Consider the following 17746-nt stretch of genomic DNA (forward strand, 5'->3'; position numbering starts at 1 on the left):
CCCTAGGCTCTTCTGACCTGCTGTTTCATAAAGCAGTGAAATGGGGCGTGGTAAGGAGGTTACAACCAATGGGCTTCAACCAAAGAGGTGGTACGAACATGGGGTGACATTACAGAAACCAATCAGGGACAACAGGGAGGGGTTTACACAGACCATGAGGAAAGACTGACAAATAACTGAAGAGTTATATGACTTAGGGAATGTCAGGATAATACCAACAGGGGAAAATGGGGTACAAGGAACATACCATCGTACAATCAACCTGCACAAACCCAACAAACCTACCATGAACTTAATTCCACACCACCACAATTGCCAACCTCTGGGGGCAGGATGTACTGGGGGCTTGGGGGGTACGGATCAGGACAGATTTTTGATGGGGGCCACTGTGATGAAGGGCGCATTGTGTCCTATGCCTCCTTTATGGTGGCTGGTGGACAAACCCATCTGGGAGAATCAGTGGCCCCTCCCAGAAGAAAAATTGGTCTCCCTTTGAGATTTATTTCAGAAGCAATTGGACCAGGGTCATCTTGAGTTTTCTGCCAGTCCCTGGAACACTCCTGTCTTTTGTATTAAAAATCCCAAGTACCTTTCAATTTGGTCATGGATTCTGCCTATGTGGCAGACATAGCACAACGATTTGTTTATTCACTTTTGAAGAAAGTCAGCAATGCTACTTTGTTTCATTTGTTGAAGACCTTGTGGTGTGCCATTCAGGCCCAAGTTCACCCATACCACATTCTGCACATTAGAAGCCATACCAATCTGTCAGGCTTCATAGCAAAAGGTAATGCCAGGGCTGACAAGCTGGCTAACCCAGCGTGGGTAGCACCTCAGCCTGATAAACTCGCGCAAGCCAAGGCATTGCATGAATTTTTTCATCAAAATGCACATATGTTGCAAAAGGAGTTTCAGCTGACCCCAAGTGAGGCTTGTGACATTGTCAATTCTTGTGATGACTGTCACGTGCTTGCTGCACCTTTATGGGCGGGGGTGAACCCCAGAGGCCTCAAGGCCTTGCAGATTTGGCAGACAGATGTTATCCAAATTGCTGAATTTGGCCGACTCAAATATGTGCACTTGTCTATTGACACTTTCTCCTCTGCTATGTGGGCCTCTGCTCATACTGGAGAAAAAACTCACGATGTCATCCCCCACTGGTGGCAGGTTTTTGCCGTTTTAGGTATACCTTCTACTGTGAAGGCTAACAATGGTCCTGCTTATGCCTCACAGAAGGTGCGGCAGTTCATGCAGTTGTGGGGTGTTTCTCACAAATTTGGCATTCCACATTCTCCAACTGGTCAAGCCCACGTTGAAAGCGCTCATGGTACTCTAAGACAGGTTCTTCAAAAAGAAAAACGGGGAATGCAGGGTGAAACCCTGCACAGTTGGTTGGCAAAGGCTTTCTATATGATCAGTCACCTTACGGTGCTGCAGAATTCAAATAATTCTGTTATTTTGAACCATCACCTTTTGTTGCAGACTTCGGGCAAGACGCATCAGCCTCAAGCGAAGGTTCGGGTACGAGATTTAACCACCAAGCAGTGGGAAGGCCCATTTGAGCTTATCCCTTCAGGTTGTGGATATGCTTGTGTATCCACAGATACTGGGGTACACTGGGTACCTACAAGGTGTGTTCGTCCTGACCTGCAATTGCAAAGGCAGAACTGGGCCAATGAGAAAACCTCAGACTGTGACCAGAATGAAAGTCATCAAGTGGAGGAACCTTCAAGTGATGACCCAGATGCAGAAGATACGAGTGATCACTCGGATGGTCCCTCTACAAGCAGACATTGAACATCCTGCTCCTTTTTTTCTTTTTTGACAGAAAAAAGGGTGAGATGTGGGCCCGATATTTCTGAAGCCTGAGAATTGATAGTTTTTCCAAGGGAAACTTTTCAACAGTTTTTCCTTTCCTAAACAACTTTGTGTAAATAACTATACTTCCCATAACATTTTTAAGTAAACAATATTCCTTTCCCATAACAACCTCTCTCCCAGGTGTTGTTTGTGTTACTTAACCAGTGGAGAGAGGTTTCCATCCTATGGACCAATAACATGCCTTTTTAGTGCAGCATGTTATAAAAAGGCTGAATGAATTGTAAATAAGGCCTTCTGACTGGAGTCAAGCATTTTTGTTTTGTGTCCAATAGCAACAACTGGCTGTTGCTGTTAGTGAACAGAAAACTATTAAAGCCTTTGAAGCAAAGTGGCTGAGCACATGTAATATATTGGTTACCTAATTCATTAGCCTGAGTAAATCTAGACTTTCATCTTTTAGTTTGTTAAAGTAAGATGGATCCAACTCCAGAACTGGTTCTTTTGAGCCAACAGGAGTTTTCCCTGTTGTTGGAGTCTAGAACATCCCTCTGGCCACCTTGGAGGGTTTGGAGACCGGACAGGGGGGTCTGGGATCTGTACAAGGGGATCAACCAGCCTCACACAGAGCCCAGGAGGACACTGCCTCTGATCCCTGGCCATGGGAGTGAATGCCCACATTGTATGAAGAATCACAAGCTGAGAAAATTCAAAATAAGTAGTATTTAGTTTATCATAGAATGTAAATGTAGAATCTAGGATTCTCAGTATATGGGGTTGAAGAGGCAAGATGGAGGAATTGGGGAGTGGCCCCTGTGCTCCTTGTTCTTGCTCTCGTCCCCCATTTTCTGCTGAGTTGGATCTCAAGGATTGGTTTAGAGTAGAAATGACATGTTAACATAGGTAGTAAGTATTGGTATGATTCTGTAAATAAAAAGTACGTTTTGGACGGTGGTTGGATCAGGGGAATGGTACAAAAGGTCCGGGACCCTCTGATCCGGGCAGTCCGCCGCATGTCCTGCTCTGCTGGGGATGCCTTGCAGAGCAGAGAAAGAACTAAGATAAGGTACCCTGCCAGGGAGGCCTGGCAGAGCTGAGAAAGAACTGAGAGATGATGAAGAATAAACAACCTTGGAAACATGCACTGGCGGACTCAGCTTGTCGTCTCTGGCTCCGGTGTGAAACACTTAGGGCAAAGAGAAGACTGAAAACCTTATTACCTCGGGGAACAGCAACCCCGAGGAGAATCTCAGGGAAGAGCAACCCTGAGACCTGTGATGCCAGTAAGAGCATTTGCACCCCCATGCCCCAGTCTGGTGTCTCAAAGCCCACAGGTGCTTCTGGAAGGGTCCCCATGGCACAGATACCCCTGGATCAGGGACTGGCAAAATGCCAAAAACCTGTAACACTAACACTGAATTAACAAACCATTTGCAATGCCTGTCAAGAGCAGAATATCAATCTATAACATAATTGCCTCTAAAGCTGAAATATTTTGGTTATATAAGAAGCAAGAAAATATGAGAATTTTCTGTCACACTTTGATGCTTCAGTTACCACTGTGATGAATCAAAACAATTGGCTGGTCCAGCATTTAGTATGACACTAAATACAGTGCTGGATCTATTGATCCTTTACATGAGCAGCTCTTTGAACCTCAAATGCCTTCTTGCATCTCCTCTCTTCTTGCTTTTTAAATCTTAGGAGGGAAACATTGAAATGTCATATTCTGCCAGGGGGGCTGCTTCTTCATGCCATTTTATTATTCATCTTTGCCATAGCATAGTGTTAGTGCTCAGGCTGGGTTTCTCTCATAATTTCAGGTACTGGTGGTAGTCTGGAGAATTTTTTAAGCACATGAGAAAATTTTCCATGAGGCTAGATGGAAAGACTACTGAATTATTTAATGCCCCTTGCTACAGAAAGCCTTTAGAGGATTGGTAACCTCTGGCTGTTGGCAACCCACCACTGAATCCTCTCAACTCAGGGTTTTTCCTGTAGAAAATGGGCTCCTACAGGACTTTTTCTGTCCACTTTCAATCAAGCCTCACACGCTTCAGCTCTGCTCAGTCCCAGCGGTGGTGCCCACAGAGAGGCAGTGCTCCAGACAAGCATCCCGAGTTCTGACATGATTTGGGTCCTCATCCCAAGCTCCAGTGAGTGCTGGGCTGGAAGGATTCTGGTTGCACTCCTTCTGTACCGTGAAGACCTCCTGGTATTTTAAATGTTTGAGCAGAGATAGATGTCTCTGAGTGTGGATTTTTAATGTGCTAGGACCTCATCAAAAGCAAGAGATGAAAGTAAAATGACCTCTGAAAGCTTTGATTTTCCAAGTGTAATTTTCATAGCAATCGCAGAGGGGGAAAACTGCTTTATTTGAAAATCTGATTTTGAGATAACTAAAATAATTGTTGAATAAACACAGTGAGAAATCAGCAAACTTATGCAAATAATATTTCAAAATTCACTGGCCAGAACCAGAGAAATGTGCCTGTAACAACACTGCAAGAGGAGGGTATTGATTGCATTAACAGGGAATGATGTGCAGCTGTACTGGTTTCACTCTGAATATCTTATAAAGGACTTACAATCCAGTCAGATAATGTTCATGTGTTGGAACCCTGAATGCTGAAAATGTCAAGCTTTCTGCTTTGACAGGTAGTGACCCTCAGGGAGGCACTGCCTTTGACCTGAGGCCGTGGGAATGGCTTCCGAAACTGAGTGATGGCACTGGGAGCGTGTATGTGTAGTTTGCATAGAAATGTGTAATGGCACAGGGTGAAATACTTATAGTTTGGGGTTTAGGGATATAGAATATAATAATATATATAAGGAACAATATGGAGGGATTTGGGTGTGACCTGGGTCCTTCTTCTTCCTCCTTCTTCTCGTGTTTTGGTGATCTTTTCTAATTGGTTAGTGGAAGCCCGCATTGTGGACATTGAGGGATCTTTATTGGGTTATAAATAAAAATAACTTAGGTGTCGGGTTTTAATTGATTTTGCTTATTGTTTTAAAGTCCTTGAAATGAAGTAGAAGTAGCCATTTTCTTGCCATCTTAGATAGAACTCACACCTTGTGAGAATGTATCTTAGATAAAAAATAATAAACATCCAAATCAGAACAAGATACCATCGTGTCTAGCACCTTCTGTCCAGATCTAGTGAGAACTAACAACCTCCACATTCATGCTTTAATTTTTATCCAGCTCTGACTTTAAAATTGCTTTCCCTTAGAAAGGAAATGAAAAGATTTCAGAAACACGGTTTGATTCACAGAAATAATAAGACAAAACTCCTGCTGGAGTTAAAAGCCCCAATGTAATAAAACCACGGAAAAAATTTCCTTTGAAGGATTTGATATCAAATCAAGTGTTGACCCTCCTGTGAACCTCCCAGACTGGAGACATCTCAGTCAGAGGTGTTGGCTTGCTCTGAAAACTTGGGTTCAGCTGGGTGTCCTAGGGTGACTTTATGATGCTTGTATCCCCAGTTGTCTGTTCTGTTTGTGCTGTATATTGAGTTCTGTGCCTTTAAAACTGGCTCTGAGAGCAAAGCAAGGAATGAAGAAGCGCCAAGTTTGTTTTGAAAACAGCTCTCCTGCACATTCCTCTCGGACTGTGTTCGTCTGAAGCACGGACCGGCGCCTGTGACAGAGATCTTTTTTTGCTTTTTAGTTAGTTTTAGCTAGCTAGGGCAGAGAAGTTCCCTGAACTGGTTTTTTTCCTTTTTCTTAGGACTCTTTGAATCTATTCCAGACTGAAAACCCCAGAGAAGCACCGAAGGCTGGCACCTGCGGCCCACCGGGCCTGGACCTCCAGAAAGACTGGGACTGATAAAGAACTGAGTGAGCTGAGCCACCCACAGAAAAGATTTTCTCAAGTTTACCACCTCTGGAGCAGTGAGAGGTTTTATTGTTTCATATTATTCATTCTTTATGCTTGTAGGCATTTTGTTGTTAAATAAATAGGTTTTTCCCACTTTTCTCCAAGGAAGTTCTTTTCTCAGATCGGCTGGGGGGAGGGGCCTTTTGGGTTTGCTTTCCAGAAGGAACCTATTCAGAAGTTTCCTCCCAAATTTCCCCTAAACCAGGACACTGGGTCAGAAGGCAAGACCTACACATTCCAGCAAAGGGGAGAGCCCTCACCCAGACTGAGAGCACATTTCTTGGGAATTGCTTCAGGAGCCAAAGGCACATTCTGCTGCTGTATTACATGTTGGTCCTGACACTAAATCTTCCCAAAAATACAATTTTTCTCTTCTTAAACATGTCCCGCCGCCTCTGGTGCTGCTCTTCTTCCTAATTTCCTACCTTCAAATACACCTTCCCTCACCTGGAATCAGCCACCTGAGCAGCACTACAGGAGGTGGGTGGGTCACCTGGAGCTCCCAGAGTGGCATCTGTGCCCCCCTGAGCCATTGGTCATAGACAGGAGGAGTCACCCAGCCTCTGCTCACACAGCTGCTTCAGAAAAACAGGGACAGCACTTAATGCCACAGGCCATAAGTGAAAGAAACAAACCCAAACCTTTAGATATTTAAAGGCCAGGCACAAGGGAGAGGGTGAAGATGATGCAGCTGGATAGAAAATCATTAAGCGTGAGGGATTTCCAGCAATATCCATCCTGCTCCTTGCTCCTCTCCGATTACAACAGCATAACATCAATTACTGGGTATTGCTCCATGGGATGAGAAAGATGTGAAAGACTGTGCATCATGCAAGAATAATATGGGGGCTTAAACACAGTGTGCTAATCACATCCATCCATTATACTCCCCCCTCCCCAGTGAGGTGGCAGGAGGATGTTTAGCTCTGGGGTCCTTTCTGGAACCCTCCAGCACAGACTTATCCTCAGCCCTTCAGGTGGTAGGAACCCACCCAGGATACCCTCAGGCAGCAGATCTCAATCACCTTAACAAGCAGGTGACCCCAGCAGTCTTCGTTCACAATGCCTGGTAAGCTGTGACCAACCCTCCCACGACACAGGTGTGTGGCTTGGGACCTCCCAGTGCTGCAATGGGCAAGGGGAAGGATCATGACAGTGATAAAATATTCTTGCCATAACAGCAACCAGGCTGCCTAGTTTCCACAACACCCCAGTGCTCCAGAGGCAGCAGTTCAATAAATAACCCCTGCAAAAAATAATAGTGAAAGTCCTTTCTTTTCAATGACACAACAGCAAGTGAGAACACTTCAATAAAGTAACAGCCATTAACAGAGATTAACAGCAAAGACGTTTATTAAGCATGAAACATTTCCTCCTTATTGTCCTCAAATGCATTAGTGTGCTTTTCTTTTCTGTAAGCCAAATGTGTAACTGGCATTACTAGTTTCCTCCTCCTCTCTCTCTCTGATCTGGTTTTTAATTAGAGCATTGTGGTGGTGGGTTTTGTTAAGCTGTTTTGGAGTTGTTTATCCCAATGGTTCATCCCTGCTTCCCCCTCCCGATAAGTCAGGTACTGTCCGAAGGTATCTCCTCTATCCCTTAGTCCACCTTTCCTGACCCTGCCCTTGCTCTGGAAGCTTCAGTCAGCTGTCCATCTTCCCCCTGCCCCTGCCCTATGTTGTATAAAGCCACCTGTCAGTCTATCCTGGGGCAAATCACCTACCTGCCTGTCATGGGTTAGCACTGGCCAGATGTTAATGCACCCATGAATATATGTTTTTTCTCTAACAACTACTGTGGGATGTGATCAGGAACAGAGCAGAGCAGGCTTAAAACTTGAAAACAGAAAACAAAACTTTATTACATTACATAAGAACAGAAATAGAAAAGGAAAAAAAATAGAAATGAAAACTTCTTAGAACATTTCTTCTTTTCTCTCAATTTCTACCCCTTACACGTTACCCTCCATGGACTAAAACCTTGGGTTTTAAATCAAACAATCACTACTCAAAAAAACTAATCTTCAATTCAGCAAGGGAGAGAGGAGTCTCTCTTGCACTACAGACTGCTCCTCAGAAAACACAGGTCCACCCTTTATGTGTTTCTATGTCACCCATGGCACTACTCGGAGAAGTCTGCCGTGGTGACACTCTCTTTTCTATGTCTAGTGCTCTCACTACTGTCTATGGGCTAAAGCTGCATATAGGGCTTTTTTTAAGGATGCTTGCATGCCGGGCTCTCTCCATCTTTCCCCTGGGGCTGAGGGTTTTTTCTCTGAGGGCAGAGGGCGTCACTACACCTTCTTCCTCTCTTCTCTGTTCTCTCTACTGCAGTAAGTTGAGCCGGCTACATCTACTTAAATGCAATTTATGTTCAAAAGAGACTCAAGTTCAGTCTATGGCTAACATTATGCAAGAAAAGTTCAGCCTAAAAGCTACTCCTCTTCATCTCTGCCCATCTGGGGTTCTTTTCATCTTCTTTTATCATCTCGGTCCCAGGCTGTCTCTCTCTCTCTTCTGAAACTACTAGCCATGAGAATCAATGTCTGGAAAAAGTTTCCTTCTGCTTCAGAAAGAGTTAATAGTTTTTGGCTCCCGGCAGGGCTGCAGGCTCAGGCACTCCCAGGCTCGGCAACTCCCACACGCAGCTGGGCACTTTCTTCCGGGAGGGGAGGGGGGGGGAACGGGACGGAAGGCACCTCTACAGTTTTCTACCCTTCTATCTTGGATGGGGCTAGCTCAGCTCCAGTCTTGTTTACTTTCTTCCCCCTCCCCAACCCCCCCCCCCGGGCTCTAGCTTACCTCAGCCCGGCCACATGGTTCTCTACAGCCCGGCCGCATGGTTCCCCTGTTCCCCTCCCCTACTCAGCCTTGTAAGCTGAGCAGGGGAGGAGGCGAAGATGTTTCTCTGCTGAAACCAAAAACCCAAAAGAGGCAGACCATCTGGGAGTCCTTGCTTTTAACTCCTTGTGTTCTCAGAGGTGTGTCCAAACCTCTCAGTGGCTACTCCAGGTGCTAGCATAAAACCTGACCACTGATTGGTTTGCTCAAAACTTCCTGGAAAATTCACCTCCCCCTCAAACGGAGACACTGCCTCATGCCCCTCACCCCCCCAGTTTAAAAGTGGATATGGGCTTTGTTTTGACCTCTTTTTCATCCCCTCCCCCCCGGCCCCCCCACCCCTCGGGGAATAAAGGTCTCTGAGAAATCATATGGAAAAGAGCCTTCTCTCATCCTTGCTCTGAAACTTAGACACCATAACACCTCCTGCCGTAGAAGAACAGCCTTGTTCTGCACCATTACCTGAGACTGCAGGCAGATTCGGGAACAGCCTCTGGCACAGCCAGGAATCAGAGCTAGCTGGGGATCTTCCAGCCGTGTCAGCTGGCACCCATCGCCGTGGGACAGTAAGACCCCAGACGAAAAGACTGCTTTGGAGAGCTGCCTGCCACGGTGCCGGGGAGAGCCGCCACACGGGCCACCTTGCTGGGAGAGAGACTCCATGCTGTGCCGGGGCCGATCCACCACCACAGCACCTGTCGAGCACTCGTGACAGCTGCTGCCACTTGGCAGCCTGCGCGGCTGCCGGGAACAGAGTGTGGTCTTCCTGCCTGCGCCACAGCGCCAGGGCCACTCACGCTCACTTGCACCGGCTGCCTGCCGCATGCTCGCCTGCACCTCAGCCTCTCTCGGTTTCAGAGACCGTCCTTGCAGCCTTTTATTTCCAGGACTGTCAGTTGGTGAGTTGCTTGACCGTGCAGCAGGCAGGGGTATGGGTGTCTTCTCTGAGGGGGGAGCACAGAGTGCACGTGGTGCCAGGGAAGCCACTGAGTTGGCTACGTACCCCAGACGGGATCCTTGGGTTTTTCTTTTGCCTTTGTTTTCTCGTTTTACTGCAAGGGAGGTGTTAGTGTAGGAAAACACATAACCACACAAAGGCGATCATATGTGGTTCTTTATTTGAGTGCACGGGACACAGGGGCATACAGTGCACAAATCTTGTGCCCAAGAATACAGAGTTGATTTGTGATTTTTATAGTTTCAAATTATACATATGTTAACTAACCTCCACCCCTAGATACTGGTTATCCTATTTCTTAGTTACTATCTTAAATAATTCCTACGCTTTACCCTGAGTTATACTTAATTTGGCTAAAACAATGCTTCTCAACTATCTCCTGGGCTGGAGTCACACTTGATTCGATTAAAACAATAGTATGAGGCTGGTTGCAGAAAGCTGACGTTTGTTCCAAGGCCAGCTGTGTAAAGTTCAGGTTGTGCGTCTTCTACCTTGCCCCAACTACCCACGGTTAACTTATACAATTTTTAACCCTCCACTATCATTCCCCCCTTTGAAAGTATTTTCACTCTAATATACTAAGTGTAAATGCTTTCACTTAATACAGTCCATTTGGCTTCAGAGTTCATACTGGATGTTCATCTTCAAATCCTCTGTTGTTATGGGCTTTGTCCTGGATGTTGTTGCGGATCGAAGGCGCTGGATATGGATTCCGTGCCAATGCCTTCATTATGGTCCTGTTCCAAGATGCCTTTTTCTGTATCTCTCTCTTCAGGATTCTGTAAACTAACCAGATTACTAAAAATATAATGAGTAAAATTATCAGATTTTCAAGGATAGACTTTATCCATGAAATCACATTCCATCCTAATCCTTCAAAGATTTTACCTAACCAGCTGGTAGCTAAATCCTTTTGTTCCTTTTGTGCCTCATGCTCTATTTGTTTTAACTGGCTGATGTCATGTTCTACATCTGCAGTTACATTTGGGATGTGGATGCAGCAATGGTCAATTTGTCCCTTTAAATATCCACACACTCTGTGTTCTTTCAAAAGTAACATATCTAAAGCCAAACGATTTTGCAGTCATTTTGGTGGTGGCCTGTAATTGCATGTTGAGTTCCTTAAATCCCTCTCGTGTGATTCTTGCTAATCTGTCTACCTGACCTGTGAGTCTATATAGCATTTCTCTATTTCGATAATTTGCAACGGGACCAAACAAGGATTCTAGGGCCCACCCAATCTTTACTCCACTAGAGGGTTCCTGCCAAGTGCCATCTGGGTTCTTGTCCTCTGAGACATCTTGTTTTGCTTTTATTTGCAAGAGCTCACTGCTCCCATTAAGTAAGGATTTCTTCCAAATTGGACATAAAGTGGGAAGGCCCAGGGTGATTTCTCTTACCTCCCCATCCATAGGCAAGTGTGTCGTCCAGGTGCCATCACTCATTGCCCATACAAATGGTCCTGGACTTCGAATTGTACTCCTGCTACATCCTACTATAATCTTGGAATCTATTTTGCCTTGTTTGTGTTTAATTTTCCTGCAGGCACAACCGATTCGTAAGGCTACTGCCAATGGTGACCACTGTTTTATTTCCAGATTATCAGAGGTGCAATCATAAATTTTATTACATACCCACCAACTTACCTTATTTGCCTCTTTCTGACTGCTAGTACCAGTACTTGTCACTGTGGGATCTGTCTCATTTTCAGAGCCTTTCCATTTAATGCACCAGGGTGTGCTTTCCATATATTGGAATTTCTGGAGAATGCTCATAGACCATGCACTGTCCCAGGGTTCCAGTCCTTTCCAATCCTTTTCTTCACATTTCCATACCACAATGGTCTCTGTAGCGTTGTCCCTGATCTTTTGATAGTGTAGAAACCAACATTCCCATTTTGCAAGGTCTTGGTCCTTAACCCACCACTCTATGATTTGTCCTAGATTGCCATTACTAAGAGTGAAGTCTGATTTTCTCATAGGTTGCATATAGGAACTCTCTGTTATCTTCCAGTACTCTTTGACCACCACCCTTGACTCTGGTACTTGTTTACATTTGATTGTTTTGTTCCCTCCTATTTCAGGTAATTTTGATGTTATTATTCCCCAGCTTACTGGGTCCCCTGCTGCCTTTGGTATTGGCAGACAGGCCATTATTCTGCTGGTATTGTGCATTTTAGCAAAGTCTCTGACCAATCCAATCATTACATTCTCAGCCTGAATTTCATTAGAAATTTCTATTACTTGTGTCTTTGCTTGTACCTCTCTCTTCATTCTAGAATGAAGAGTTGTTAGTTGACCCTTCTGTATTCCATATCCCAAAGTAACAGCAACCCCTACTGGTGACATTAGTATCCATGAAATTAACATTACCCACAAGAAGAGCATGAGCACAGTTACCAGTACCATTTGAACAGTTACAGACATTTTAGCCTCAGCTTTGTCGGTCCTATAGTTTCTACAGCTCACAATTGGACTCCACGAGGGACCTTCTTCATGCACGTGTAGTGTATCCAGGGTTCCACTCCAGCCACTTTGACTGCTGTAAAGGTGGTTAGCAGTACCTGATGGGGACCAGTCCACTTCTCTTTTAGTGGTTCTTCGTTCCAGGTTTTGATGTATACCTCATCTCCTGGTTCGATATTGTGGACTGGATTCTCCAGGGCCAGTGGTCTGTTCCACACGAGAACATTTCAAAGCCAAGCTAGAGTTTTCCCGAGGGACAGAACATAATTATACACATCTTGTTTCCCTGTGACATTAACATTTGGATTGGGGTTAGGAGATTCATATGGTTTCCCATACAATATTTCATAAGGACTGACATCCCACTCCTAGGCTTTATCTGCTATTGGTAAAGCCTGTGGCTACTGCAGTTTGGCTTCCTGGCATATTTTACTCATCTGCCTCTTCAGTGTCTGGTTCATTCTCTCTACTTGCCCACTTGACTGGGGTCTCCATGGTGTGTGGAGGTCCCAAGATATTCCCAATAACTTGCTTACCCCTTGTACCACGGTGGCTATGAAGTGTGGGCCTCTGTCTGATGATATCCCTAGGGGCACCCCAAACCTGGGAATGATCTCCTGTAATAACCACTTAACTGTTTCCTTTGCTTGGTTTGTGCGACAGGGAAGGGCTTCTGGCCATCCAGAAAACGTGTCAACCCCTACTAACAGGTATTTGTATCCCCGAGTTCTTGGCAGTTCTGCAAAATCCACTTGCCAATAGTCTTCTGGTTCTATTCCTATCTGAATTCTGCCTAACTGTGCCTATCATCTAGCTATTGGGTTGTTTTTCAGACAGATTTCACATTTAGACATTACTGACTTGGCCATTGTTTGCATCTGTACTGAGATTAGGTATTGTCTCAACCACTTTACCAATGCCTCTGCACCCCAGTGACACTCATTATGTTTTACCTGTAAAATTTCTCTCATTACCAAAGGAGGTACCACTATTTGCCCTTGTGCAGTTACATACCACCTTTCTGCATTCTTCTGTGCCTTCAGCAGTTGTGCTAGTCTGTCATCTTCTATTGTATATTTTGGCTTAGGAGGCAAATTAAATTGAGAGATATTAAGTCTTGATGGTATCAATGCCATTGTTTTCTGCACCTCTCGCGCTACCTGATGGGCTGCCCAATCTGCTCTTCGATTTCCTTCACAAATTTTGGAGTTGCCTGATTGATGTGCTTTGCAGTGCATAACTGTTACCTGTTCAGGTTTTTGTACTGCATCTATCAGTTGTAGGACCGCATCTTGACGTTTAATATTTGTACTTTGGGAGGACAGCAGTCCTCTTTCTTTCCATAAGGCTCCGTGTACATGCACTACTCCAAAGGCATATTTGGAGTCAGTCTAAATATTTACTGTCTTCCCCTCACTCAGCTCTAGTGCTCTGGTTAATGCGATTAGTTCTGCCCTTTGTGCAGGCGTGTTAGGTGGTAGTGATTTTGCCTCTATTACTACATCAATTGTAGTTACCGCATATCCTGCGTATCTGGTTCCGTTCTCCATGAAGCTGCTTCCATCTGTAAAGAGTTCCCACTCTGGTTGCTCTAGGGGGACATCTTTCAGATCTGTTCTTGCTGAATAGGTGTGCTCGATTACTTCTAGACAGTCATGCTCTAATGGACCTTCCTCAGCTGTGGCACCTAGAAATAGAGCTGGATTCAAGAGGTTAGTTGTTTTTAGTGCAACGTCATCCTGCTCAGTCAGGGTTACCTGGAATTTCATCATCCGGCTTGGAGAGAGCCAATGGCCCCCCTTTTGTTCCAGGACTGTAGTTACCATGTGTGGCACATAGACATCTATGTGTCTTCCCATCGTGAGCTTCCTGGCTTCCTGTATCAGCAGCATGGCAGCTGCCACTGCCCGCAGACATGAAGGCCATCGGACATTTACGTTGTCGAGTTGTTTGGAAAAGTAACCCACCGGCCTTTTCCAGCTTCCCAGTCGTTGGGTCAGGACTCCCAGTGCCAGTCGCTGACTTTCATGCACGTACAGCTGAAAGTCTTTAGACAGATCAGGTAACCCCAAAGCAGGAGCAGTTGTCAGTGCTTCCTTTAACTTCTGGAAGGCCTCTTTCTGTGGTTTGCCCCAGGTGAACGGCTGCATCTTCTGAGCCTCATACAAGGGTTTTGCAATCCTATGATACACAGGCGACACCATCCAGTCATTCCAAGGAAGATCCGTAGCTCGTGTAGATTCTGGGGCTCTGGAATAGCACAGATAGCTTGAATACGATTAGTACCCAGTTTTCTCTGCCCTTGTGAGATTTCACATCCCAGGTAAATCACATTCTGTCGGGCAATCTGTGCTTTTTCTCTGGACACCTTATACCCTCTCATTCCTAATGAATTTAAAATCTCAGTGGTTACCTTTATGCAGGTCATTTCTTCCTCTGTTGCAATCAAAATGTCATCTACATACTGGAGTAATAGATATTGGTCTCTCGGTACTTGCCCTTCTCTGGTCCAGATTTCCAGTTCCTTTGCCAGTTGACTCCCAAATAAAGTGGGTGAGCCCTTGTACCCCATCGGAAGTCGGGTCCAGGTGAGCTGGGTCTTTCTTTCATTTTCTGCATGTTCCTACTCAAAGGCAAATAGTTTCCTACTTTCTTGGTCAAGGGGTATACAGAAGAAAGCATCTTTTAAGTCAATTACAGTAAACCATTTATATATCTCTTTTACGCATGCTAACAATGTATAGGGATTGGCAACCACTGGATGAATGTCTTTTGTGATTTCATTTATGCCCCTTAAATCTTGTACAAGTCTATACTCACCATTGGGTTTCTTTACTGGGAATATTGGGGTATTGTATTCTGACTCACATTCTTCTAGAATTCGATATTTTAAGAATTTATCAATGGTCTTTGCTATTCCCTGTCATGCTTCTGGTTTTATAGGGTACTGTTTGATTCGTACAACCTTTGCTCCTTCTTTTAACTCTACATGTACCAGTTGTGCTAACTTAGATTTTCCAGGTACATCTGTTTCCCAGACAGAGGGAATTACTGCATCCTCTACTTCCTTAGGAATATTAGAAATTGGTTTTTCTTTTATCATCAAAATCCTTCCTGTGTTAGACTCAGGTATTTTCATTACGAGTTCACCATTCTCAAAAGTAATTATTGCCTCCAGTGCTGCCAGTAGATCGCACCCTAAGAGCGGAATTGGGCAATCTGGCATGTATAAGAATTCATGGGTCAAGATCTTATCTTCAAAGCTCAATTCTAGGGGTTGCAGGAATGGCCGTACCTCCTCCTTCCCTGTGGCTCCAATGACTGCTGCTGACTTGTTCCCGACTTGCCCCTCAAGATAATTTAATACAGAATGTGTTGCCCCTGTGTCAATGAGAAAATCTACGTCTTTTCCTTCTAAATGCAAAGTCACCATGGGCTCCCTTGATCCTGGCTCTCTCCCATGTAAAACCATGACCCTGGTTACACCATCCAGCTGAGGCTCACCACTTTGATTAAACATACTGTCTAACTGAGGCTGACCATTCTGGCTAAACCGGCTCGGACACTCCCTTTTCCAGTGTCCCTCCATTCGACAATACGCACGCTGATTCAGACCTAGTCTACCATGACCAGAACCTCTGCCAAAGCCACCTCTATTACCGCCACGACCTCCTCTACCATGTCCTCGCTCCTGTCTCTGTAAAACTGCCAAAAGGCTTTGTCCCTGTTTCTTGGCAACTTCTATGTCCCTGTTATTGTAAACTTTCCAGGCAACCTCTAGGAGTTAATCCAAGTTTCTTAACTCTTCACCTTCCAGTTTCTGTAGCTTTTTCCTAATATCTTCCTGTGCTTGACCCAGAAAAATAAAGGCAAGCTGAATTCTTCTTTGCTCACTGTCTACCTGAAGATCAGTATATCTTCTAGCTGCTTCCTTAAGTCTTTCTAGAAAGGCAGTGGGAGATTCTTTCTTTTCCTGTCGAATTTCATACAACTTAGACCAGTTCATACTCTTAGGTATTGCCTGTTGAACACCAATTGAAATCCACTCCTGATATCTCTTTAGCCTCAGCATATCTACTCTAGATGGGTCATTAGCGTCCCACTCCGGATCTGCAGTGGGAAAATTGTAATCCAGTGTCCCTGTCACCAAACCATTTTGTATGTCTTCTCTAGCTCTTTCTCTCGCTGCCTGAAGTACCATGTCCCTTTCTGTCTCATCCATCAGTGTCTAATATCACATGAATATCTTCCCAATCAGGGTTCTGAGTTTTCATTATCATCTTAACCACGCGAGCTACCTTATCTGGGTTTTCTCTATACGTTCCAGCTGATTGTTTCTATATAACTAAATCAGCAGGTGAAAAGGGTACCTTTACAAAGACAGGTCCATTAGTTCCCACCCCTTGCCTTAGTGGTGCAATAATTGTTCTCTTTTGTTTGCCTGATTTTAATATACCCTTTCTTGCCTTAGGCCATGCCGGGGCCAGTTTTCCTCGCGTTCGGTGAGCTACTGGGGCATCTAGCCCATCCTCTTCACTGTCACTACTTTCCATTCTATCTGCCTTCTCTGTATCCTCCTTTTGCTTCCACCTCACAATCACATTCTGGACAGGCGAATCTGGCATAGGAGGGGACGAGGGGCAGAGGGGACAGGAGCTGGCGAAGGAGGTGTAGGTGGGAGCAGAGGGTACTCTTGAGTCGGAGTTGGAGGAGGAATAAATCTTTCAGCGGGCGTGGGCGGGGGGGCAGGGTAGCTTTGAGCAGGTATATGTGGAGAAGGGGGGGTTCTATGAGCAGGCGGAGGAGGGGCAGGCACAGGCAAAGGAGGATAATTTCCTTCAGCAAACAAAGGTGGGGGGAAACATTGTGCTGGCATGAGCAAGGGAGGTGTAAGAGAATCAGGTGGGATTAGGGTGAGCGGGGTAGAACTTGGTGTCGAGGGGGCTGTGGTGGATGCAGGAGCCATAGGGGCTACTAATAAACCCGAGTCCAGTTCATCTCTTCCTCCCCCCAAAGCTTCACTTAAAATCGCATGCTGTATACAATGTTTATATTGGATGCAAGCCAGGCACTTATTATTTTCAAGCCTTACTGCTTCCAGGTTGCTACCGGCCCACCAAACCTGTTTCTCGAGCAAGCATAGAAATAAAGCCAGGTATGGGATCTGTTCCAACATTCTGTCTTGTGTGCAAAGCGATCTAAGTTGCATAATAACCTTTACATCTAAAGGCCCGTTCTGTGGCCAGCTCTGATTTTCAGGCAAAGCATATTTTGGCCAGCTCACATTACAATACTCAATCAATTTATCTTTTCGTAATTCTTGACCGAAATTCCCCTCTTTCCAATGTGCCAACAAACAACCCAAAGGAGAAGAACTTGGTATAGAGGCATTATTGCTGCCCAAAACTTCTTTTAACCTTTTTAGTTTTTCCATATTACAAATACATAAAAACCACAGATGCCGAACCTGCAATGCTTTTGCGATGTCTGACGGACGGCTGCCTAGGCAATACCACCAGGAATTCCTTTTGCCCAACCAAGCGTAGCTTTTACTGCATCTTAATGGCAGGCCCCCAGACCAGACCAGAGAATAAAAAACCTTACCTCTCACCAGGGGTCGTTGTGAGCGGCGAGGGTCGCGGGGCCCATGGGCTCCCCTAGAAATCACCCGGTGCCGGCTGGAGCGTGATGGGGTCACAGGGTCCTAGCTGCGCCCACAAGGTCCCGTCCTGGGTAGCCAAAATGTTAGCGTAGGAAAACATATAACCACACAAAGGCG

The sequence above is a fragment of the Prinia subflava genome, assembly GCF_021018805.1.
Source record: "Prinia subflava isolate CZ2003 ecotype Zambia chromosome W unlocalized genomic scaffold, Cam_Psub_1.2 scaffold_22_NEW, whole genome shotgun sequence".
In the NCBI taxonomy this organism is placed as follows: domain Eukaryota; kingdom Metazoa; phylum Chordata; class Aves; order Passeriformes; family Cisticolidae; genus Prinia; species Prinia subflava.